The sequence below is a fragment of the Euprymna scolopes genome, chromosome 24, assembly GCF_053919585.1.
Source record: "Euprymna scolopes isolate OS-2025 chromosome 24, ASM5391958v1, whole genome shotgun sequence".
Lineage (NCBI taxonomy): Eukaryota > Metazoa > Mollusca > Cephalopoda > Sepiida > Sepiolidae > Euprymna > Euprymna scolopes.
This window is the reverse complement of record NC_136505.1, coordinates 51,289,927-51,317,209: the sequence shown is the minus strand read 5'-3', so window position 1 is coordinate 51,317,209 and position 27,283 is coordinate 51,289,927. Positions and strand designations below refer to the sequence as shown.

General features: G+C 33.7%; 1 protein-coding gene across 3 annotated transcripts in view; it reads right to left on the bottom strand.

The window, feature by feature from the left end:
• LOC145246703 (uncharacterized) overlaps positions 1-27,283 on the bottom strand; it is a 379,705-nt gene that overhangs the window by 189,767 nt on the left and 162,655 nt on the right. For 2 of the 3 annotated variants that reach the window (XM_080108432.1, XM_080108434.1), the window contains exon 2: positions 4,006-4,237. The gene's annotated coding sequence lies outside the window, so the exon portion shown is untranslated. The remainder of the gene's footprint in view (positions 1-4,005; positions 4,238-27,283) is intronic. The other variant, XM_080108433.1, reaches the window with a different exon arrangement.

Sequence of the window (27,283 nt, the reverse complement as noted above, 5' to 3'; positions counted from 1 at the left end):
TCTCCGCCTCGGAGAACCGGTGTTTTTCTTAGAAAGTCGCCCATTTTTTATTCGGACGTATTTTTTATTTATTTATTATTAAAAAACAGTCATCTACGGACACATGTATTTCGGAGCCCTACTCTTCATCAGCGTAGCTTTACTGTTAGTAGGAGTCGAACCTTGGACCTTATGTATTTCAGTCCAGCGCCCTAATCCACTCCGCTATGATGCCATAGATGATTTACTTCTTCGTTTTTACCGTTCATCCGTTTAAGGTGCCACCAAAAAGTTTGCCTACGCTTTTTGTATAGGCCTTTAAAATTGGCGTAGACTCTTGAAAATTCAGTATGTTTAGGCCATACATCTTTTGAGATGACTGGCCAATTGTTATGATTCTAAGTGCAAATAAACAGCTATAGTAAGAATGATAATACACAAAACTAAAGCTTGATTGTCACAACTGGTGAATTAAAAAAATGTAAAGTGGACGTGATACTGTAGAAGAACAATATGCAATACAATTCCTATTTAAATTTGGGAAAAAGGCTACGGAAACATGGAATACTTCAGAATGTTTTGGACCACCTTGCATGAACCGAGCATCAGTTTTGAGTGGCATAAAGAGATTTAAAAAAGGCAGAGAATCTGTAAGGGATTATGAGAGGTGTGGAAGGAGCAAGGAGGTCAGAACACCACAGTTGATTGGGCAAATAATGGATTTCTTGAATAAGGACAGTCATGTATCCATAGAGACAAGAGAACAGGTTGACTTCAGTGTAGAAACTGTACACACAATTATTCGCGAGGAATAGAAAGTGCGGGAGATTTCCACGAAGTTTGTCCCAAGGATGCACCATCTTTATCAAAGATTATTGGATCAAGACAAAAATCAAAAAAGTACATCACCTTCCTTATATTCCAAACTTTGCTCATTGTAATTTTCGATTATTCCCTAAAATCAATGAAAAACTTAGAGGCTGTTGTTATAAGATGATTGAAAAGTTGAAACAGGCTGTGACGTGAGTTATTGACACACTCACATAAGAGGACTTCCATCGATCCTTCCAACAATTGTTAGAACGGTACGATAAGTGCATTGCAACCGGAGGAGATTACGCTGAAACGGCTTAGAGTTTTATGTGTGTTCTATCAATAAAAGTGTCCATACGAAAAAGTCTGGAAACTTATTGAATCCACCTCGTATATATATATATATATATATATATATATATATATATATATATATTACAAGTTTCATCACACTATGTACCGTTTAAATTAATATAGAGTTTAATATACTTACTTGATAATAATTAGTAAGCAAACAATTAACATTTCACATCAATGATAATACGCTGTATCACAACCTTCAATAACTAATTATGCAACATGTTGCTGAAGCATCTGGTCATATCAAGTTGTCTAGTATCAACAAGTAATTAAATAGACAAATGTTACTATTTCTCATGTTTCGTAAATTGAATTAGACTATACTGGGAGCAGCTTCTTAACCGTTAAGAGTATGTTAATTAGAAATTGCTTGTTTTTCTTTCTCCACCGTATATTCTTTTAGAATGTTAATTTTATTTTGTTATTTGAGTAGAACCGCTTACTCTCCTCATAATTTTGAACACAGAAAACCGTCTAATAACCTTAATAATCCAATATATTTGAAGGCATTAGTAACACTATTCGAACTAATTCAGGTAGTTGCCTTTATCTTATCTGAGTGCACACATATTGCAATTATGATGTGCATCCAATAACAAATCAGGAAATTTACTCGTTCTCGCGTCTATTCGATTTATTGATAAGGTTCAGTTATACATGTATAAACTGTATTGGATCACATGCCCATTGGTGATATTTTTTTATGAGAATGCAAGATGTTTGCTTAGCAGAATGAAATCATTGAATACTGAACATTGCGGGCAAAATAAAATACATCAATTAACGCCCATTGATCACAATTGCACTTTCACATACATAGGACACATAGACAGAAGAGACGATGTTAAGAAATAAATGTTAAAAAAAAACAATATATTTATGACTATTTTGCATAAGAAAAACTCAGATTATTATAATTAATTCGAACACTAAACATCATCCAAATGAATCAGATAGCTGAAACATGTGTAAGATAAAAGATTTTTTTTTAAATACCCGCTTTTTCATTTATATTTCCATCCCATTGCATTCTCTGTTTTCGTGTCAATAATCTAACTGATGGTATCCATCATGAGTGGATATTGAAAAGAGTCACTGATGTCTCCAAAGTCTACCTATTAAAGTTTTATTTCATTTGGAATATAGAAATGTTTGGAAACACTCACTACTTCTCATTACACGTTTTAGAACAGGCCATGTCGCATGCTAAATAAAGGGTACCGCCTGAAGAGCAACTCTCATGCTTCAAATGCCTGGTAGTGTGACAAGGTGTACGTCTTTTCATATCAATCGAAATGAGACACAAGGAGTCATACAACAACCTACAAATAGAACTATATGTACCGATTCTTACATAGCAACCAAATATATGATAAATTGTGTTTTATCTTAGTGCCCGGCGTTGCCCGGGTGTTTGGAGGTGTGTGTTGAAAAAAAACAGTGGTGTTAGGCAGGCTCGAACCAGTGTCGCGAAGGAGAAAAAGAATAGAAAAAATGGTGACGTCTTTGCTGTTGCGGCCATCGCCAAACCGGAAGTGACGAATGTTTAAATGAAGGCAAGTCAATTGAAAGAGGCGGCGACTTTCGAAAATATTGGGGAAAAAAGCGACCCCCTCACTGTATAAAGGGTGGAGAAATAATTGTTTTAGCCAATTTTTCGATATTTCTTGTCCAAAGGGTCGAGCTTAAAACGATACCAATCTTGTGAAAATCCGTCGCCTCTGTCGAAAGTTTAAGATAAGCATACATACATACATGCATACATACATACATACATGCAGACATTTAAACAGACAAATGAGATTTATATTATAGAAGAGGTGTGCAGGATTGAATATGAATATAACTTTACCGACCTATTAAAATAAAATCAACAATTATTATCATTCGTGTAGATATATGACTATTTAAATATACTCGTACTCTATATGTGTAACATAGATGAATCCGAATTACCTACTAAGTATCATTCACTAATGTTTAAGGATACGTCATAAAAAAGGGTTGCCAGGATAAACGGACATAATGATATTTCAGTCGATGAATAACCCGGACCAAATATTAAAAATTACTAAGTATTTGAAGGCTAAATACGATTCTCTCTACGCAGCTATACACTGAGTTATACAGGGAATTTTGTGCCTTCTCCAAATTATGTTGCCTCTAAGCTGGATACTCTACCAGACTAAATAAATTCTCCTCCTGCAATCCAGTGAAAAAGAAAATCTCAAGAAAGATGCACTAGTAATTACTGTCCTTCAGTAATTACTGTACAGTTAAACACTTATACTTCATATAAAAAATATCAGTTATTAGGCTCAGAGAGGAACTAGTTTCTGTCTGTGACTTTAAGTAGAAGTAAATCTCAAACAAATCTTACAAAGTTGATATAGGGACTTGAATCATACTAGCTCAAATTTGCAATAAAAATGAGTCATTTGTTAATATATATATATATATAAATATATATATATGTATACATATATATATATCTGTGTGTGTGTTTATTCATTTACATTTCACCTTTTATTCATATAATTCCATTTCATTTATAAAGCTCTAAAATAAAGACCATTCAAAAATAATTGACAAAAATCTATATTTCAAATCTCAAAATGTTGATCATCTTTAGGTTTATTTCTTGACATAAGTTTACACGCAGAGTTCAAGAATTGGGATTAAAAAACTTGATTGCTTCTGCGCTACGAAACATGTGCTGTCAAAAATTGCACACATCAACGCACTTAACCAAATAAATAGTAAGATTCTCAACATCTTGAAATTTGGAATATATATATATATATATATATGGTCTACTTATTATATATGTAATAGTAAATATGATTTACGTACCCACCTTTCTGTAAATTTCTCTCAGAAACAGGTATATACGAAGCCGTTAGCCGATTGGTTTCGAATCGAGAGTTGTCTGACCCTTGCCACTATTCACTGATCTTCCGCGGTAGTCCATTGTCGTTTGCGTGATTTATTTTCCGCCACGTGATATTTGTGAGTCACAATAGTATATTTTGATTTTACTTGTATTTTTCCTTGTTTTGGTGATTGACGATTTAGGATCGAAAACCTAGAGACAGAAAAAAAAGGAAAATGTTATATAATACTTGAAGCCATAATCGCGTGGGTAATAAAATGAACTGGTCATATATATATATAAATAATCATTACATAATACAAATAATAACAAACGAAAACAATGATGTTATATATAAAAATTGGTAGGCTTGATTACCATATCTTTTATTACGGTAGTTGATTAAAATCTGTGACAACCGCTTTACTAGGTCCCATTGTCCTATGACTGGAACACTAAATGTTTTAGTCTATAAAATAATAGTACTATAATAGTACTGTTCAGTTTATTTTGATCGGCTTATATTCATCAAGTTCTCTGTGGGGTTAGTTGAAATTTTCTTACAAATTATAGTGACATTTTCTAAAATTAGAAGATGTAGGAACTTAAATGAACCGTACAATAGTAAGCGAGTAAGTCTTTGTGTGGTCTGTTTACTTCGTATGAAAATGGGTACATTTTATTATGAATGTATATGACGTGACCGTCTAGAGGAGCGATACTGCTTCCCATTAAAGAGATTAAAATCCCATAAAACCCTGAGTAAGGCCGGATAAATATGCTGAGATTGTCCGTTAAACGTTGATTGAATCCAGGACAGTGCCAGGTGACCTATAAAAAGGGATGAATGTATTGTGCTTTATAAAAACAGACAGATATTGTATTGTTTAAAATAATGACAGGAAATGTCAGCACAATGTGGAAATGAAATCCTGTACTCGTTGGCCTAAGTGTTAGAGAAATTTAGTTTTGGTCCAAGATTCGCAAACTATGGACGGCCTGTTGAAATGCACAAACGCAAAAGACTCGGGTATTTCCCGTTTGACGTGTTGGGTTCTGGTTGGCTGGGCAGATTGCCCGACCAACCCCGTTAACTTAGTATTTAAGAAAATACCCAAGCCGAATTTAGAAGATTAAGCCAGACCTCCGGGAGTGAGGACCTAACAAAGAGATATCACCACTACCCGGTCGTCGCCACCATCGCCATCGTAAAGAACGAAGAATAAGATTTTGAAGAATCTTGATGTTTTTGGTGTAATCAAACTGAACGATGTACATATGTAAAAACTTTATTTTTTTCTTTGAGTCTGTTTTCCTTTTCTGGCGTTCATGTAAAGCTAATTGATTTTCACCGGAATCGACACAAAAACTGAGACGATGAGAATTTATGTGAAGATCTCCCGGCAGAAGGCGATCACGACCATTTCATTTTCGATGAGGTCAGAGGCCATCTGCTGACCTGGGTGAGAGAGGCTTACAGTATAGCCTCTTGATTGCTGAAATATATCACATGTATCCAGTATCCTATTTATAGGAGTGTAAATAATTAGCTTCTAAAATAAAATGATTAACTTTTTTTCTTTTCCGTTTGTGAATTATCACCCAGTTCTACGCATTTCATAACATTTCAACTGAATAGTAAAATAACTAGATACAACGGGACCTTATGGATTAAATAAGTATAGATTTTATTTTGATTTAATATACAAATATATTTTTGATTAAAAATGGAAAGCGATTCACACGGAATTAACAAAACCTACCTCTCATTGGGAGCATGTGAACTATCAGTTAGTCAACGTAGATGTCCTTTCGCATCTCATTTTGACGTCATTCTTACGTCGCTAATTCCACCATCTTCTCACTTTCAAAAATAAATCATTGGTGGTCATCATCTCTGTAATCCCCTTCAAAGCATGTGATATCTAAACCAAAAGTTCATTTAATGATTCATATATTATAATTCGCAGCGTGATTAAGTCTCTTTCCAAACTATCGGAGACAAAATGGAAATCAGCGTATTATACACACCGACGTTACTTTTTATAAATCAGTAACTAGCGCCATCTACAAGCACACATTTTAGCGCAGTTATTAATTGAAACACAAGTGCAAAAATAAAAACAAACTAGAATTACTGTTAAAACATTTTGATTGCCAAATATATGTTCCTCTTGTCGTGCTGTGGGGTTTCATATTGAAGACAATATGATGGGCGATTCATATTGGACAATACATATGACGGATATAACAATAGTGATGAGAAGGTGAGTGAAATTTATACAGTTCTGTTCAGGGATGCTTGGGACTTCATAAAGATACTGAATGGAGATATATACAAGTTCTTAACACAGAGGAGGGGAGATACATAATCCTCAAAGGGTTACACAATGTTCATTACAAATGATTAACACATTACCTTTTGGGTGTTTAAAGATGACACATGACAACAGTTACAAAAACACAATGATGATTCTTTATGCATTGGACCGGTCGGATTCTGGTGACGTCAGGAAATTTGGATCTACATAGTTAATCGTCTACCCTTCACTTCCAAAGGGTCAGTTGACCATCGACTGCCAACTGACTGACTCTCAGCTCTCTCTCTCTCTCTCTCTCTCTCTCTCTCTCTCTCTCTCTCTCTCTCTCTGACTGACTGACTGTCTGATCTGACATTGAAATTCGAACCCATAGAACTATATGGAGAATCGGCATTTGTCTATGACATCATAAGTGTGTTTTTCAAACGTGACTAATTCACATGGCTATGCATGTTTGTCCAAAACACACTTCTGCAAACAAAGAATCCTTTCCTAATCTATTTGTTAACCTAACCTAGTTTTTTAACAATATATTTTTAATTTTCATTGTTCATTCTTTTCCTGACATATTTAATATTCAGAATGAACATTAACCTTAATTTCTAACATTCTAATTCTTAACCTTGTTTACAAGGTTCGGGCCTCGGCTTATCCTAATCTCATTTTCACTTATCTAAAGTTCCTCTTATTTACATGGAAAGGGGACGGCCGTTTTCCTGTAACACTCTTACAAAATAACACACGGTTACACTTTCTAAATGAAAATTAGGTATACTTATTAATAAAAATCTAACTAGTTTACTGCTCCGTAATTCTAACCCAGTCTAAATATATAAAAGTAGGAATGATATGTACATATACATTCGACGCCATTATTTAATCGGTTTTTTTTCTCTCATAAGTTGTCATATTTTGACTTCACTTGTTTCACTGCTTTTAATCCCCATGTATTTATTGGCTTTTTAGAAATAATCAAACACACAAACAGAAAAACTGACAGACAGACATGCATCTTTTATTTCGCGATTTGCTGGGGATTTAATGATGATCAACGCATGCTCCACACTTCCATAGATGAACTCTTACATTTTTTTTCAATCAAATCAATTGATTGCCTGCTTTAGTCGGGGATCCATCATAGTGCATCGGAAGAGGGTGCTTCATGCGCCATTATACAGTAGCCAACTATATATTGCAGCCTACATTGTACTGTAGAGCATCTACTGTTTATTTTGTAAGTGTTTTTTTTATATAATGATTTAAATTTAAGTTTTAAATACAAAAGTCAAGTAACATGGTTTAATTGTGCTCTAAATAGAGATGCGTCATTATCTTATTAAATAACCTCTTGTTGATTCATACGTCGGGCACGTTCTGCGTGTGTACTAATGAAATTTATCAAATGCACCTTTCATGTAAAGTTGGATAAAGATGTTAATTTTGATCGAAATTGGACTTTTCCTTATTTAATCGTTTTTTTTTTGTTTTTTTTTTACCGATTCCGATAATCAGAAAAATTCCAATACCAAACCAATCTAGAAAACAATCCAGACACATAAAATACATTTGTGATAAATTAAAAAAAAAAAGCCGGCCCAAATGTTTTGGAGTCCATAGAAAACATACTCACACACAAACAGTGTAACTTATATATATATATATATATATATATGTATATATATATATATGTATACATATATATACATATATATATATATATAAATGAAATAGGAAGTTTGTCTGAAGCATTGCTAGCAAGCAAGTATGCAATTGGTTTTATGAAAACTAATAGCAATACAGAAAACTGGAATAATGAAAGAAAATGTGAAAAAACTGAGCACTTGAAGAGAGTAATTTTTAAGATATTTGTCACATATCAACTCAGTAAATATGAGAATTACCGTTAAATATTAATTTTAAAAATGCCCGGGATTGTGTAAGAAAAACACATATTTATAATATTTAGGTTCTTCTCTCTCATTTACTCACGCTGATTGTCTGCTTGCAAACGTTATTTATTATTCAAGCGGTCCATTATATTTTTTTCACTTTTGCAGTCGTTTAGACGGGTGTTTTCTTTTTTAAATCAGCAAAAATGTTACACCACTAATTGGGTTATGGAAAACCTCCTGGCGCTTATATTTGTGTATCACCGCATCAATCGACCAACTCCAGCATCTTGCTCATCAGCTGGAGAGAAAATTCGCAATAAAAACTGCAATGGCGGTCAATTTGTTCTGATTACAATTGTCAATATTATATAATCTAACCCCCCTAAAGACACTAGCGATAGAATCGTGAGTAAAATCCACACTACTTATGCAATCAACCCATATCGCAGACAAATATATAAGATTTTCTACAAGTTCCTTGGGGATGTCCCACAGCCCTTTATTTCTCGTCGTTCAATGATATAATTAATCACTTTTGCGCATCTAAATAAATAACAAAGGTGATTTACACTCAACTGACGTTAATCACTGGAATTATCTAAAAATAATGTATAATTAAACAATCGTCAACTTCTTCACGAACTAAAAATAACCACTTCTAACAAAAAAAAAAAAAAAAAAACGATGCCAAGAGAGATATGGATAAGTAGCTGGCTGCGCGACGCTAGCCGGTCAGACAATACGCTTAAGCATGAGATTTTAATTTAAGCAGATTGCGTATGCATTATTATAGAACCAGTCCTCTATTGATTATTATATATTACGAGGAATAATTCGGCCATAATAAATAAATAGATAAAAATGAAAAAATAATCATGATAATATCATTAATCAAATTCTGTCGTGTTTGTTAACATATGGCATCAGCTGATATTTAGGCTTGCCGATGAATTCCCTGGAAAAGTCACTTTTGATTAGTGTTTAGTTTTAAAATATGCAGACGAAGAAATGATTTTTCCTTTATCGTAATTCGAACTCATTAATAAGAAAGAAATTAAAATAAAATGGTTAAGGACATCCGGGCCTGAACAAGATATCATTCGATCTTGTGTCGAATGCTCTATCACTGAGCTATATCCCCAGATGACAATGAGTCTGTTTTCTTAAGAAGAAATGATTTGTTAAGATTTTATTATTCCCTTGCCCGCTGTGAAGTAAAATATTCCCCTTGTAAGAATTCTTCTTCTTTATATATATAAGAGAAGAAAGACTTTTTTCAATATCGGATTTTTTCGATTTTCGATACTTATCGGATGCATTTCTGTACAGAACCTATCGGAGAATACTGCCTGATATATAAATTACCTTTGTTGGAAATTTGCAAAAGACAGACTCAGCTGTTTCGGAAACTATGAAGAAGGAACACTCACACTACTTTCGAACCTTCAGGACAGAAAATTGATGTACAAGTCAGGCATAGACTGCAATTAATTTACAGAAAAAAAAAGTGTAAATTTTATTAACGACTAGATAACTAGTCGGCATCGCCCGCTCGTAAAATACACTTGAATAAATTTAATTAATGCAGATTTCGTATTTAGTTTATATAAATGCAATGCTCAATTGATGATTATACTTTACCAAATAAACAGTAGTAATTGAAAAAAATTAAACATATGAAATGAGTGATATCAGTTAGAATCGAAACTAAAACATCTGGTGTTTCGGTGTGATTTGTTGCTAATCGAGGTATCAAAAGATCGATATCAAAACAATAAAAATAAACCAGGATTAATGGATAAATGTACATTTGTGCATGCGTAGAAAATCATTTGAAGTCGATTTAGGACTGCTAAGTCGAATTGTTGTATAATTTTGACGCCTTGATATCTATTTGTACCAGCTGAGGACCAAATCGAATTTGTTGCACAGGTCCACACCCGTATATATTATCAAGTATCAAGTCTGGAAGCAACAAATAAAGATAAGAGTTTCACAGACGGACAAATAAAGTCACATTTATACATAGATTGATTAGCAGCACACTTAAATATGATTTTTTAAAATTCATATACAATTCCTATTTATTATTTTATAGGCAATGGTTTATTGATTATTATAATGTAACTAATAGAGAGTAATGATTTCCGAAGTTTTAAAAAAAATACGACTTTCGTTCCATCGGCTAGAAATCAAAACACCACCCTAGCTTTAGTCGTTTCTGTTTAAGCTATCGTCAGATAGATAAAAACACGTTCAAATTTAACCGACTTTACGCATAAATGTATATTTTTGTATGCATTTAACTCGTATTGTTTCCGCCCTAAGAGATCTACAGCTGATGTACTGACTGTAATTTTACATAAAATCAGTAAATCTGTCGACGAGGTTTATTCTCAACTGCAAGCTCTTGCCATAGCAAAGGCATTCATAGTGTTTAGCATAAAGTTTTACTTCACATAATTTCAAGCTATAGCGTATCTGAAAATACCTTTTTTAACATCGAATCTATTCTCTCCGATAGCTTTTTATATATAACCGTCGATGGATAGAAGTTCGCATCTAGAATGGAATAAGTATTGGTTGAGCCGTCCTCGTAAATAATCAAATTATATCCAATTACACCCACTAACGAGGACTATAATTTTGTCCCGGTTACCATCGTGCACTCATTTAATCCTTATCGTCGAGTGGCCTTTGGGCCTTTATAAGTGGTTACTTCCTGGTAAAAATAATAAAGGTTAGTCGCGCGAAACGTTGGGAAATTCGTTGAACGGTAATTTTATTTATAAAAACGAAGAATTCGTTTCATTTTTGTGATTCATACCGTTTCATCAAATTTAAGCAATAAAATTTACAACTTTAAATTTCCCGCGTTACTATCAATCACAATCAACATTTCAAACATTTAACGTTCTAACAATTAGTAATTTTGTCTGTTGTTGTTAATTTTTCATTCAGCAATACTAACTCCACGTGGAATATATCATAACAGGTGACATTACTATGTAGTAAAGTATTAGATAACAGTTTTTTCTTTGCGTCTATACGTCTGTGCTATACAACATGCTAGAAGGGCGCACGACGTTGCCCGATTGTAAAAGTAGCTTATATATGAACTTTTAATATACGCAAATTTCGTTTTTTATAGAGTGCTGTACTCAGTATATATTCATGACTTCAAAAGTTGAAAAAAATATATGATTTAAGTGGCATCAGCTTGAATCGAAATTGAAACAGAAACAAAACAAAGTTTCAGAATTGGACCTATATCTACTAGTTAATCAAAGACTGAAGTTTATATGTACTCAATATGGTTGGATAATGGAGAAAAGCGGATTTTTTTTTAATATGAACTAGTTTTCCATAACAACAATGTTTTTGAGAGAAAAGACGCAACGAAGAGCAGTCGGACGATCTACAGTTTTATAATCATATAAATTCAACGAAACGACTATAATAATTAATAAAGCCATACATGTCACCGTAAAATAATGCTTCAATCACTAAAACATGAATGTTACAAAAAACTAGGTTCCGCCAAATATACCAACAAGTCATTCAATATTTATACTAAAAAATTATAGTCTTATTTTTTTTGGAAGAAGTGTATATGTATTTGAAATACTATTACCTTATTTTACATAAACGCATAGCACATTATTCTCAGTTCCATATAATAATGAATTATAGTTCTAATGCATGCTGTCATGGAATAATTTCTTTTTACATTTTGAAGTTTCAGTTTCAAATCAAACTATCACGAGACGTCTCTAAAGTAGTGGAAGAGGTGGAGGCGGATAGGCGAAGACTTGATTTACTTGATGAGGTCAAGTGTTCTTAAGACTTGAGAAGTTATTTCCATTTTGCGTTATGTTGAAACTGTATCCTTATGATATTAAAATATATAATCGACCTAAGCATGAGGATATATATATATATATATATATATCATTCAAACACAGTAGTGTTTGAATATATAGTTAAGTGGCAGTTTTAGTCATTAAGAACTGCTTTAAAGCTTCACCGCTCAATTATTTTTCAACCAAGTTCCAAACAATTATTACAGTTTATAAATAAATTTCTCAGTTATATTGTGAAACAAAATTATTTTAAATTTTCGTTCAGTTAAACAAAAGTTATGCTGATTTTTTTGGTGTTCAATATCGTAAAAATATGTAAAGCGGTGAGAAACGTTTTTCATGATTGCTTTCCATAGCAACCACGTCGCATAAGCGACTACTGTTCCTACTAATTCACTGCTGTCATTAAAAGAAAAATAACAAGTGAAACAGAGAGAATGAAAGCATGAACGAGAGATAATTTGGGGATGTTTTTGAACGCAGACCAGTACCGTACATTGTTATTACATATGTGTTTATAAGGGCAAAAAAAAAAAAAATAAGACTGAACAAATAACAAGTGAATCTGTTGGAAACCTGGAAAAACCATCGATTACAATAGAAAATGCGAGCATGAAAAGTAATATGGTTAAGTTTAAACATGTAAAAGTAAAGTACTAGTTGTTAAAACTAGAAACGAAATGGACAAGATATTCTAGTAAAAATATAAATTTATTTATAACTCAAAATATGGCCGTATTAAGAATTTTTTTATTAAATTTAATTTATATTATTATGTAATCGATTCTTAATGCTGCAATAGTTTAAGTTATAAATTTATTATGTTTTTACTAGAATATCTTTCCTTTTCTTTTCCAGTTTTTACAACTAGTGCTTTACTTTTCCATGTTTAAGCTTGACTATATAACTTTTCATGCTCGTATTTTTATATTGTAATATATATATATATATATATATATATATATATATAGAGAGAGAGAGAGAGAGAGAGAGAGAAAGAAAGAAAGAGAGAGGGGGTAGTCGCTCTCGGACCCTGGTTTTGGCAACAGGACTGGACTCCTCTGCACATCCAAAGAGACCCAGACTGGCCCCAGGAGTGCTACGACTTTGTACCCTTCTCTCACTAGTCCCTATCCTCCCCTGTCCTGAACCCGCTGGACAACTTCATTTATTCATACATTGAGAACATCACCAATATGACCTCCCACAATACCAAGGCCAGCCTGATCGCCGCCCTCCGCCGAGTAATAGCCGAACTTTCTCTAGCGCTTGTGGGAAAGGGCATGCTTCCAGTTCCAGAGAAGTATCGAGACAGTGCTTGACGCTGAAGGCGGCTAATATGAATAGATATCAGCTCTACTACATAATCAATAATATTAGGATTAAATTGCGTTTAATATTCTCTTGTACGCCTTACTTTGAATGCCCACCAACATGGCGCTTATAGATATTTTTTCTCTTTAGTTCTTGTGTTAATTGCTGAGGGTTTGGAAAAAAGATGCTAATCTACAAAGACAAAGATGTTTTCTTTTTTTTTTTTTGATTGTGTCCCAATCTCCCGACTAGAAATAAAGATTAGTTTCCTACACTCATAATTGCGTAAACATAAATTGTTACCATCGTTATGTATGTAAATGATTGTTTGAATTTAATTATTAAATATTGTATACATATATGCTCTGTTACTTCTGAGTTTATCTTCTCTAAAATCAATTTCACGACCGAATCTTCAGGGTTAGTCCACGTTACTATTAAGTTCATAATAAATTTAACCAAGATATATAGTCAAATAATTTTTAAGGTTATTATTGAAAGTTATTCAGCAGCGTTGACTAAAACTGAGCCCAGCATACCGAGCCCACAATACACAATTGCTATTCTCACATCTCTTATTTTTTTCTTTACATTCATATTTTATGAATAATGTGTCAGAATCTATTAAATCAAACACTTTATCATTGGCAAGTTTCTGACTTAAATTAGTATTTTTTTACTCCTTCCATCAAGTGGGTTCATGCCTTGCCTGGAGCGATTTCCATTAGAAAACGGTACCACACAATAACACACGCAAACGCGCGTGCGCACACACACACAGGCCAACCTACACACACACATACACACACACATATATATATATATATATCCCAAGTATAAAGGTATTCACGAGGGAAAACTCATGAATTAAAACGAGGTCATTAGGAGTGCTCAATAAAAAAGAGCAAAATAAAATATTTTTATTCATATAGACAAATATTACATAGTCGCTACACTAAACATTTTAATGTTTCCGACAATTGGTTGGCAAGAACCAAAAGTCCTCGTCGTGCGACGTAATAAAACTTGTGCTCCAATGAAAAGTCTTCCATTAGAAAACAAGATGCCTTCATTGGTATCTGAAAATCAATTGTCCGAAACCTTAGCATGCTCCATGTAGAAACTATGCAATATTTATGTATATTAATAATAATAATATTATATATATATATATATATATATATATATATATATATATAAAAGTGAAAGTGTCTGCCTGTCTGCCAGTCTGTCTCGGTGTGTGTGTCTGTCTGTGTACATTTCCCTACACAATAACTCTTTTTAGTCTACAGATTCGAAATTGATATACAGGAATAAGGATTTGAGAAAATCTTTGTAATCCGTTTTCGGCCTGTTATTTGGCTACTAATGGGGTCAGAGTTCAACGATTTACCCATTTGAGAACTCTACCAAACTCCTCCGACAATTTTGGGTACAAACACTTGAAATTTTAGATATAGGTTCCTTGGACATGGATCTAACTTAATAACTTGATTTGAGCCTAAAACAATAAATGTAAAGGGATCATAATAGGAATTAAAGTTAAAAGAAATTGACCTCTACGATCTCTACCAAATTACTCAGACAATTTCTGATGTAAACATTTGAAATTTTACATCCAGGGTATTCAGAGATGAGACAAGCTTTTTAATCGGTTTTGGTGGAAAATTTGAGCGACTAATATATAAATGTATGTATGTATATTTGCATGTAAGCCCAAAACTTTCGGCAGAGGCGACGGATTTTCACAAGATTAGTATCGTTCTTAAGCGCGACTCTTCAGACAACAAATACCAAACAATTGGCTAAAAACATTAATTTCTTCACTCTAAACTGGACACTTCTCAACAGGAGGGGGTCGCTTTTTTCAGCGATATTTTCGAAAGTCATCCCCTCTTTTCGATTGTCTAGCCTTATCTTAAACCTACGTCACTTCCGGTTTGGCGGTGGTCCTAACAGCAAAGACGTCATTTTTTCCCCGTTCTTTTCCTCCTTCACGGTACGGGTTCGAGCCTGCCTTCCTACTACCACTTTTCTTTCGTTTATATCAACGTCCAAACACCCGGGAAACGCCGGGCACCCATGCTAGTATATATATATATATATATATATATATATATATATGTGTGTGTGTGTGTGTGTGTGTGTGTGTGTCTATTACGCAAGATCAGAAAAAAATCTAACTAAGAGGAACTATAGCTCGTCTTCATTGCTTGACTCTCAGCACTCAAATTTTACGCCCCTTTATAAAAAGTAAGCTCCTATATTCAAATGTGTTTTTAATGACAAGCAAAAAACCAGGACCTATACAATCAACAGTATGTTCGTTGATACTACAGGAACCCGTTCGAAATTGATGTTTCTGTTTAGAGTGAACTATGTTATTGTCTTTTTGCATTAAAAACATTCATGCAAACATATATATATGTATATATGTATATATATATATATATTTGTATTAAAGTGTTCTTTAACATGTTTTATTAACTACGAGGAGCGTGCAATAAGTAATGCCTTTGACCCGCTTCCCATAGTAGTAGAGCAACGAATCTTGGCACAGTTATTAGTCGTTCTCTACATAGGAACCACCCAGAGTTATGTATTTCTCCTATCTTTTGATGCAGCTGTGGAGACCGTTTTTGTAGAACAGCCCACGTTAGACCTACAACCACGACGTGACTTCAGAAATCAAGGCTGTATCATCTGGGAAACGGTTTCCTTTCAATAACAACTTCATGTCTGAGAAGAGGTGAAAGTCAGAGGGTGCAAGGTGAGGAGCGTAGGGAGGATGGGTGAGGATTTCATAAACACACGCCCGTGCATCTGATCTGGCGACATGCAAGTTGTGGACCGGAGCGTTGCCCTGCAGGAAGAGGGTACCTTTGCTCATCTTGCCTCGCCTCTTGATTTGGATAGTTTCCTTTAATTTCCTCAAAACTTAAGCATAATAGGCTCCTGTAATTGTGGTACTCTTTGCCAGGAAATCTGTCATCACTATTCTCTCCTGGTCCCAGAAGACTGTGAGCATGACCTTTCCAGCGGATGGCTGCACCCTTGACTTCTTTGGAGGTGGTGAGTCCAAGTGCTTTCACTGCATTGACTGGGCTTTGGTCTATGGATCATAGTGATGGACCCAGGTGTCATCCTGTGTAATCAATCTTTTGAAAAACTTTGACTCATCTTCTTGGCACATCTTTAAATTCATCCTCGAGCACTCAACGCGTTCTCACTTCTAGAATGGTGTGAGCAACCTGGGAATCCATCTGGCAGACACCTTATGCATATGCAAATGGTCATGAATGATAGTTTCCACAGACCCTGTTCTTGACATCTTGAGCTATTTAACAAATAATAATGCGCCGATCTTCCAAAATGGCAACCTACACTTGACGGACAGATGCCTCATCAATGGCAGAATGAGTGAGGCGACCAGGTCTGGGAGCTGTTTCCATAGACTTCCGGTCATGTTTGAATTCACGATGCCAGCGTTTACAAGTTCATACGATGGGGCAAAAATCTCCTGCGGTGTGCGACCTTTCAAATACAAATACCGAATCGACATTCAACAGGCTCCATTTCACACCTGACTCATTTCAAACATCTGTAATACAGACACCACAATTAGTTCAGCGCTGTAATTTGATACATAAGCCGTAGAGATATAAATCATTGCACATGCAAAATTTCAGCTAGAACAGATAACTGAATGTAGGTCACAGGCATTACTTATTGGACGCCCCTCGTACTTGTTCTTATATATATATATATATATATATATATATATATATATATATATATATATAAATGATTTCATAAAATTAACACAACGTTCTCTGCATTACAATGTAGGTTATAATGTATTATCGATCAAGTCATTGCGGGAGCTTTGTGAGCTTCCTCCAGTGCACTGCGGTGGGATCCAGACTAGAGCAGGCAACCAATCAATTTGATTGACGAAATCAGTTTCTCTAAAATAATTATTCCGTGTGAACATTCGTGGATCCTCATTCCATTCCGGGGAACCTGCCCTCCCTGCTAGTATAATATTTATATATATATATATATATATATATATATATATATATATATATATATATATATATAAGAGTAAATAGTTAATAAAACATGTTAAAAAACACTTTGAAAAAGAGGTAAAAACAGGAAACACTTAATAGGTGGATAGTCCTTAATCCGCGGAGTTTTGAAAGAAATAGTTTCCTTCTCATCAGAGGGTAGAAATTAGCAAAGTGCGGGATCGGATTTTGCATACAAAAGTATTTGATGAAACTGCAAGTAAATCAAAGATCTTACTTGATAACAAAAAGTGAAGTAGAGGGAATATGGTGAAGAAAAAGGTCTGGTTGAGATTACCTTATAAATATTAATTATTTAATATTTAAAATATACTTTAGTTTTACCATCTTGGATTATTTTGGTAAATTTAATTGTAATTTTTATTTTATATATATATATATATATATATATGTATATATATATATATATATATATATATATGGTAATAATACAGCTAAATTTCTAAAGTTTATTAATTCTATTGATGTAATTTTTTATTTCTTTCAACATGTAAAAAATCCATATAAAAATAGGATGAATAAAAATTTGGAATTTGTATATGCTTTGTTGTTAAGTTTAACACAGGTATGTCTTCATAAATATAAGGATCGCTATATATAATGGGCAAAATGTAAATGAAAAATATGTTTCCACATAAATGTGATATATATATACACACACATATATATATATATGTGTGTGTGTGTGTAATTACATGTGTGTGTTTGTGTCTGTGTGCCTGTGTGTCGTGTGTGTGTCTGTGTGTGTAGGTAGTTCATGTATATATGTACTTCATATTATTCACACACACATACACACGTATATATATATATGCATATATATATGTGTATGTGTGTGTATGTGTGTGTGAATAATATAAAGTACATATATACATGAACTACCTACACACACAGACACACACACACAACACACACAGACACAAACACACACACACATATAAATATACACACACGCACACACATACATATATATATATATATATATCACATTTATGTGGAAACATATTTTTCTTTTATATTTTGCCCATTATATATAGCTATCGTTTTATTTATGAAAACAGACCTATGTTAAACTTAACAACAATATATAAATTGATGCCTCTCTGGAATTGACAAAAAAACATTTCTTTTTAGCTAGAATGCGATATCCCGACTTACTGATGTTTAATACGATCTCTGACTATTTATTTAAATGCTCGCTGATATGCCACTTATAATTACTTAATACTCCTCAGTCCATGTGTTAATTGCCAATGGCCTGTAGACAAATGATAGCCCACGAAACTGAAGATGGCTTTGTGACTGGGTTCGAATTCCCAACCAGCAGTAGTCATTACTTTTTTACACTGATGATCGCATACCAATGAAACACTAGTGTTTGTAGTTGTTAAAATAAGTGTTAATATTTATTTGATTAACACTATATATATGTAAAGTTCTAATATCAGTTAAAACAAACAATTTTAAACAAAACAAAAATAACAAAAGAATTATGCACTGATTTCATTCTATTTACAGTAATCTTATTTCTATTTCCCCCTTAAATTAAAAATCATAAAACTGATTCTAGACAGACATTTCAACGCCCACCATGAAATAGATTTCTGTTAGAAACTGTTTGTACTCACTCTCCAACTTATACCTTATAAATCATGTTGCCTTTGCAAGGCTCTGTCGCATCAATCGACAATTATTTGTAAGCTCCACCCACATCATATTTTTGGCAACCTTGGTCTTTACACGAGACGGACACGTGGACATCTTTTAGCAACGAGTAGGAGAAATAAACATCTCGCAAGGAATGGTATTCCCCACGTGCAATACGGATGCGCGCGCGCACACAGACAGACCTAATGCTACAGGAACATAGTAATCGAATGAATTCGTCGAAGAAAATAAAATGCGGGAAAGATTGCGCGTATGTTTGGCGACTGAAACTGCCAATTTGCAGCCAGAACTGCCAATCTGTGACTGCAACTGCCAATAAAGCCTTCGGTGGGGGAAATGTGAGCTTTAGGTTTTTGAAATAAACTGAGTCGTCTTTATTTAATGAGTTAATATTATATATTTATATATATATACACAAATGATAAATGAGATGGGTGTGTAATAAAGAGATATAATTAAAACCTGTTTTCTTTAATTCACCATGAAATCTCCACCAGCTACTATAGTAAAATGTTAATGATGCTTTTAAGATAAAGTAGATATACCTCGCACGCAAGTAAAGTGTCACACCCACACCAACACATAACCACATCCACTCATACACATACATGAACACGCACGCACACACGCATCTACACACACGCACACACATGTGTGTGCAGTTAGCACCAACCCTATTCAGGGTTTAACCGGCTTCCTCCGAGGGGGGAAGTTTTATGGGAGTATGAAATTCATAAGCGGTCACCTATCGCATGTATATCCCCGTTAGGGGTGATGACGACATTAGGTTTTTGCAACTTTTTTGCAGGGGGGTGTCGACGTCCTTCTACATACAGCACCTGGACTTCCCAAATTTGTTACCCATTTTGGTAATGAACAGGCTCAACGTTGCTTAACTTCGGTGATCTGACGGGAACCGGTGCCTCAACGTGATTATGCCGCACACACATACACACATATATATATATATTTAATCATGTTAATATTTATATATTTAATACTATGTTAATATTATATATACTACTACTATGTGTGTCGTGGCGTCACACTTAGAGTTGATCTAAGAGCCAAACTACCTAAAAAAAATCTAGCATCAGCACGTTCGATCTAATTGTCAGAAGTTCACGAGCGATATTGAATACTCATTTAAAATTAAACGTACATACTACACCTAAGAAACGAACAGTGTTACATTTTTAACGATTTATTTTAGCCGATCGAATAATATTAGATGGTCGTAGGTATGCTATATGTAATTTAGACTTGAAAATAATTATTAATCTAACATCACAAGAGCATTTGAGAAGTTTCATTACCACACCAACAAGAAGGACAGTCATACAAAATATATATGAGGTTCTTTGGCATGACAGTGGCGCGTTTAAAATAATTGTTTTTATTTAGAGCCCAATAAAATCATCATACTTGACTTTTGGATTTTAAATTCTATTTCAAGACATTGTAACCACACAAGTAGAATGGCCCGGCATAAAAAATCAACAGTATGTTCGTTGATATGACAGAGTTGCGTTGTAAATGAATGTTTTTGTTAAGAACACAATTCCACCTTGATACTTGATTTTGTATTTTAAATTTAAATATAAGCCATTATGTAAAAATATTTTTTTTTACTATTAACCATAGGTTCTCTACAGTGCAACATAAACTACAATGTATTGTGGACTAAATCACTGTGGGGAGGCATGTTAAGCTTCCTCCCATTGCAACGCGTTCGGTCCCTTACTAGAGCAGGCAATTAGTCGTTTTAATTAAAAAATGCACGATTTCGCCAAGTTTGATGACAATGACGTATGAAGGTGTAAAACATTCATTAATCTTCATTCAATCCCGGGCAACGTCGGCTCATCTTGCTAGTATATAGCCAGAATCATCATAGTAATGCGTATCATATGTATCTTAATATATTTAAAAGCGTACCGATTCCATCAATAAAGACACTATTCTTACACAGAAGAAATTTAAAAAGAATAATCTCGTAGAAGCCGCGCTTATACACACAAAGGGGTCTTTTAAAAGCAAGTGGTTTTCTTAAGTTCGGAGTGGAACAAATTTCTTCCAGATGGTGCGTAATCTTTCCCTTAACATCATAATCGTGAGTCACTTTATATATTACCACCATTTGTTCAATCTATTATTATTTTGCTGGTTACGACCTGTGGTTTCACGTGAATTACAGTTTCACTGTAACTCCGTTCCAGTAGAAACTACACTCTGTCAAGTCGAGATCAACACGGCGTAATTCCTTCTCGATAGTTCCATAATCTAGCATCTATGACCAATTTACTTGTATCAGAGTCAGCATTTAAAAAAGTTCGGTTTCATACATTCCATCTACGTCTATTATTTATTATTGTCTACCCTTTAGATTTGATAATGTTCTTATCAATATTTGTACAACCTACACACTTTTTTTCTTATTTTCCTTTCGATGGATTCTTTTATTATTATTATTATTATTATTATTATTATTATTATTATTAGTAGTAGTAGTAGTAGTAGTAGTAGTAGTAGTAGTAGTACTCACTAGGAGTTTGCAGAATGGGCATCATCATAAATTATTCACTGATACTAACCGGTTATGTTCCTTGGAGTCACCACTGATTTATACTATTCTCAAGGTCTTTCGATAACCTTATCGTGATGTTCCCTCTGGCATGTAACTGGCAGGAGACCTTCATGGTATCTCAGAACTTTTCGCAGTCATCCAGTAAGGGTTTGATTTGTGCTCTTCCTTCGCAGTCCTTCTACCCTCCTTGACTCAACATGAATATGCAGAGTAGTATCAGTCGAGACATACCTTTTTGTTTGGTTGAAGTGAACACTCTATAAGCTTCCTTGCTATTTTATTTCCCTTGCTTTCATGTTTACTACTATTATTATTATTATTATTATTATTATTATTATTATTATTATTATTATTATTAATAATAATAATAATAATAATAATAATAATAATAATAATAATAATAATAATAATAATATTTTACTCTCTAAGAGCTTTCACATGGTCAATTATCAAAGATTTATCTTTAAGAACAACTTGTGGTGTTCCATGGACCCTGAGTGACAACACGTCTCCCCAGACTGTTAGTACTCTCCACTTCCTTTGATAGACTTTGCATTATCGCAACAGCCGTTTTTCATTAGTTTCTAGTTTGCAGTGAGGCGGATGAAATATTAGTAGTTTTTTTTTAGTATTTAAAGCTATATTATTTTTAATCACAAGGAACGTCCAATATACCAAAGATGATGTACGTAAAATTAAGAACAATTCAAAAACAATAAGTTTCGTTGTTACTGTCAGTAGTACTTTATTATCATTCTTTTCTTTTTCTTGTTCTTCCTCTTATTGGTAATAGTGATACTGTCATTATTAGTAGTATTAGTAATAGTTTCATTATTACTAGTAATAGTAGTTGTAGTATTAGACTATTGAAACATCCAGCATCATACAATTTCCTCATGCTTGTTTGAGGCCATTCTACTGAGTATATTTGACTTATATTTGACCAACACATAGGCAAATAATAATAACATTAGTAGTAGTTGTAGTAGTAGTAGGAGGAGGAGGAGGAGGAGGAGTAACATAATAAGTAGCAATAGTCGTAGTAGTAGTAGTAGTGAACGTCCAGCATCGCAAAGTTTCTTCCTGCCTCATTCAGTGCCATTCTGCTGAGTATATTTTACATATATTTGGCCAACTCATACGTGCAAACGAAAGTACACATGGAAATTGAGCGTTTTTTTTTCTCCCCACATAAACTGAGTTTAAATATTGTTTTCTCTCTGTCTTCAGCTCCAATAATGTTAGCATATGAGATAATTTGTTGGATCAACTTATCTTACTACAATAATCACCGACGGAAAGATACCATGTGTAAAACTTTCGTGATTTTGTGCAACTTTCTTATTCGTTCGACTTGCAACTGATGTTCTCATTATTTAAGAAAGTTCACGAGACTAAACAGAACATTTAAGAAAGTTGACGAGACAAAACAGAACATTTAAGAAAGTTAACGAGACCAAGCAGAACACGTAAGAAAGTTCACGAAACCAAACAGAACATTTCAGAAAGGTAACGCGACCAAACAGAACAGTTAAGAAAGTTAACAAAACCAAACAGAACAGTTAAGAAAGTTAACGAGAACAAATAAGACATTTACAAAGATTAACGAGACCAAGCAGTACATTTTAAAAAGTTAACAAAGCCCAAACAGAACATTTAAGGAAGTTCACGAGACCAAACAGCACATTGAAAAAGTTAACGAGACGAAACAGAACATTTAAGAAAGTTAACGAGACCAAACAGAACATTTAAGAACGTTAACGAGACCAAAAAAGAAAAGAAAACATTTAACGAGACTAAAAAAAAACATTTAAGAAAGTTAACGGGAATAAAGAACACATTTAAAAAGTGAACGAGACCAAACAGCACATTTAAAAAAGTTAACAGGAACAAAGATCACATCCTAAAAGGTTAACGAGAGCAAACAGCACAGTAAGAAAGTAAACGAGACAAAACAGCGCATTAAAAAAGTTAACGAGAACAAAGCACACATTTAAAAAAGATAACGAGAACAAACAACACATTAAAAAAAGTTGACGAGATCAAACAGCAAATGTAAGAAAGTTAACGAGACCAAATAGCACATTAAAGAAAGTTAAAGAGACCCAACAGCACTTATAAAATGTTAACGAGAACAAACAACAAATTTAAAAAAGTTAACTAGACTAAATAGCACATTTAAGAAAGTTAACGAGACCAAACAACACATGTAAAAATGTTAAGGAGAAAAAATTACACATTTAAAAAATTTAACTAGACCAAATAGCACATTTTAGAAAGTTAACGAGACCAAACAGCACATGTAAGAAAGTTAACGAGACCAATCACCAAATTTATAACAGTTAACAAGAACAAACAACACATTTTAAAAAGTTTATGAGATACAACAGCACATTTAAGAAAAAGTTCATGAAGACTAAACATCACATTTAAGAAAGGTCACGAGACCAAACAGCACATTTAAGAAAGTTCACGAGATCAAACAGCACACTTCAAACGTTAAGTCGTGTGGCTCGCCTGTATTACCCATTCTGTTTACCTTTGCACACCCATATTGCCGACTATATCGACTGCACAGATACTCCACAAATAGAAAACAAAACTGTGTGTTGAGATAGACGTATATCAAGATTTTCACTATCCTTTTAATTTTAGAAACCTTTCGTGTTTCTTTCGGCCAATGATGTCGATTCTATTTCGGTCCGAACATACATTACAAGTGAACTGTGGTTTTCGCTTTAGGTTGAATATTTATTAGTTACGCTACGAACGCATTAAGAACTCAGCTGCACAAAAATAGTAGCATTTGTATTGTCGACAAATTGGCCAATATAGTGTAACACTGATGGCTAACATGCTGGCTGAAGAATATGATGAACGTCGAACTTCATATCTAACTAACAAGAGAAAACCGTTTCCCTTTTTAGATATATTTGATCATGTGCAATAAAACGTCTCGATTATGCCGGAGTCTTCTTTTCCTCTTATGCTCCATCACTTCAACACTTTCTCTCTCTCTCTCTCTCCCCCCTCTCTGTCTCTCTCTCATACACACACACATACACACACACATACACACACTGTCATTGCTATTAAAGCTAGGGATGCTTTCTGTCGCCGGGTTCGGATCTATCGACTGGTGTTAATCGTGACACCATGCACTGATGATTCCTGAAAGGATGAAACACTAGTGTCTGTAGGTATTTAATAATTATTATAGTAAATAATCATGTCAGCCCCTTTAAAAAACTCGTTTCTTATTGTTGAGCACTTTCAGTTGAATTAAAGTCGGTCAATGTAGCTCTTATGAACAGATCATCATATAATGATTATACCACTCTGACAGACGTTAAAAAGCATTTAAAAATAGATGTTTAAATTCAATAGCATTTCTCGCGGTTTACGGTAGCCGAATTGATTGGGTCCTTGCTATTGAAGGCAGGGGTGACTTCTATCGCCAGGTTCGTATCTATCGACTGGTGTTAATCGTGACACTCTGCACTGATGATTCCCGAAAGGATGTCAACACTAGTGTGTGTAGGTATTTAACAATTATTATAGTAAATAATTATATATATATATATATATATATATATATATATATATATTTAAATAAGGGAGTAGTCACCGACAATGTGTATTTTTTAACATTATTTTATTATTCCGTGTCTTGGTTTTTCATTGAGAATTATGTTTGGATCATTGTAATAATGTTTTAAGTCAGTGAAATTCTCAATGAAAAACCAAGACACGGAATAATAAAATAATGTTAAAAAATACACATTGTTGGTGACTACTCCCTTATTTAAATATACATCTTTCTTTCGTTGGAATTTATTAACCCATTTTATTTATATATATATATATATATATATATATATATATATATATATATATATATATATATATATATATACTTTTTAAATTTATTTTGCATACGCATTAATATGTCGCTAAACATTCATAAACATGTTTCGGTCAGCCAGTTACTAGTAACTGTAGACCTCTTCGGGCGATATTGCTCATACAAAAGCTTAGTCCATAAGGAAAATTATTCAGGTATTAATCTATTTAAAAACATTTTATCAGTATGTCACATTACATGTTATTAAGAATAAAAAAGGGCATGGTTTTTAATATATGTGAAGAACACAAAAGGTAGGCGTGGGGGTGAAGGTTATTGCCAGACTAGAAAATAGGAATAAATAAACAGAAGAAGAACATAGATGAAATCAGAGAGGAAGCCGAAGATAAGAAAAGAAATAAAAAAGGAAAAGGTAGAAGACGAAGGAGAAAGGAAAGAGTGTAATATATATATATATATATATATATATATATATATATATATATATATATATATATATATATATATATATATATATATATATATATATATATATATATATATATATATATATATATATAGCATAATCGTGTTGACACACCGGTTCTCGTCAGATCACCGAAGTTAAGTAACGTTTAACCTGGTTAGTACTAGATGGGTGACCATCTAGGAATTCTAGGCGCTGTACGTGCTCTCCGCTTATCACGGCATTTGTTTCCAGTCGTCCTGTACATACACCTCATTTGCCACTGGTATTTAACAATGTCGTCTCAAGAGAGGTGTGGTTGGTGATTGCGCCCCTCCTGTCACATAAATTTCACACGCAAGCAACCCTTTGTGGGTATCCATAGTCTGTCCAAGACTGAAGGAGCCTGCTATATATATATATATATATATATATATATATATATATATATATATATATATATATATATATATATTCAGATATTAATAATAGGAAGTAGAAAATGAATTGAAAGGTATTTGGTCGGGTTTTAAAATACTATTGTAAAAGACATTTGTTAGGTTATGAGACTCGTATTTTATAAACGTAGAAAGGGACTCGAATGTGTTTATTTGTTACATGTAAAATGTAAAGGGAGAAAAATTTGGTGGCAGACATGAACAAACGTTGGCACGCTGACGAAAGGGAATACAATCTATAATATAAATCCCACCTGTCTATTTGAATGTATGTATGCATGTGTGTATGTTTGTATGTCTGTCTAAAACTTTTGAAGATCAACCCTTCGAATGACAAATATCGAAAATATGCAAAAAAACATTAATTCCTTCACCCTCAATTGGTTACTTTTCCATAAGTAGGCACCGCCTTTTTCGCCGATATTTTAAAAAATTAATCTTTAATTTTCGATTGACTAGCCTTAATTTAAACCTACGTTACTTTCGGTTTGGCGATGAACGCAACAGCAAAGACGTCACTTTTTTATCGCGTTCTTTTTCTCTTCGCGTACGGGTTCAAGACTGCCTACTACCACTCTTTTCTGTTTTGCTCAACACACCATCCCCCAGGCAACGCCGGGCACCGCGGCGAGTCTAATATATAAAAGGCAAAATGGGCGCGTGCGTTTGTGTATGTCCACGAAAGGCTGTTTTCGTCGGGGTTCTCGCGTCGGTTAGATTCCGAGAGAAGTTTTACTTATACTTCCTAGACC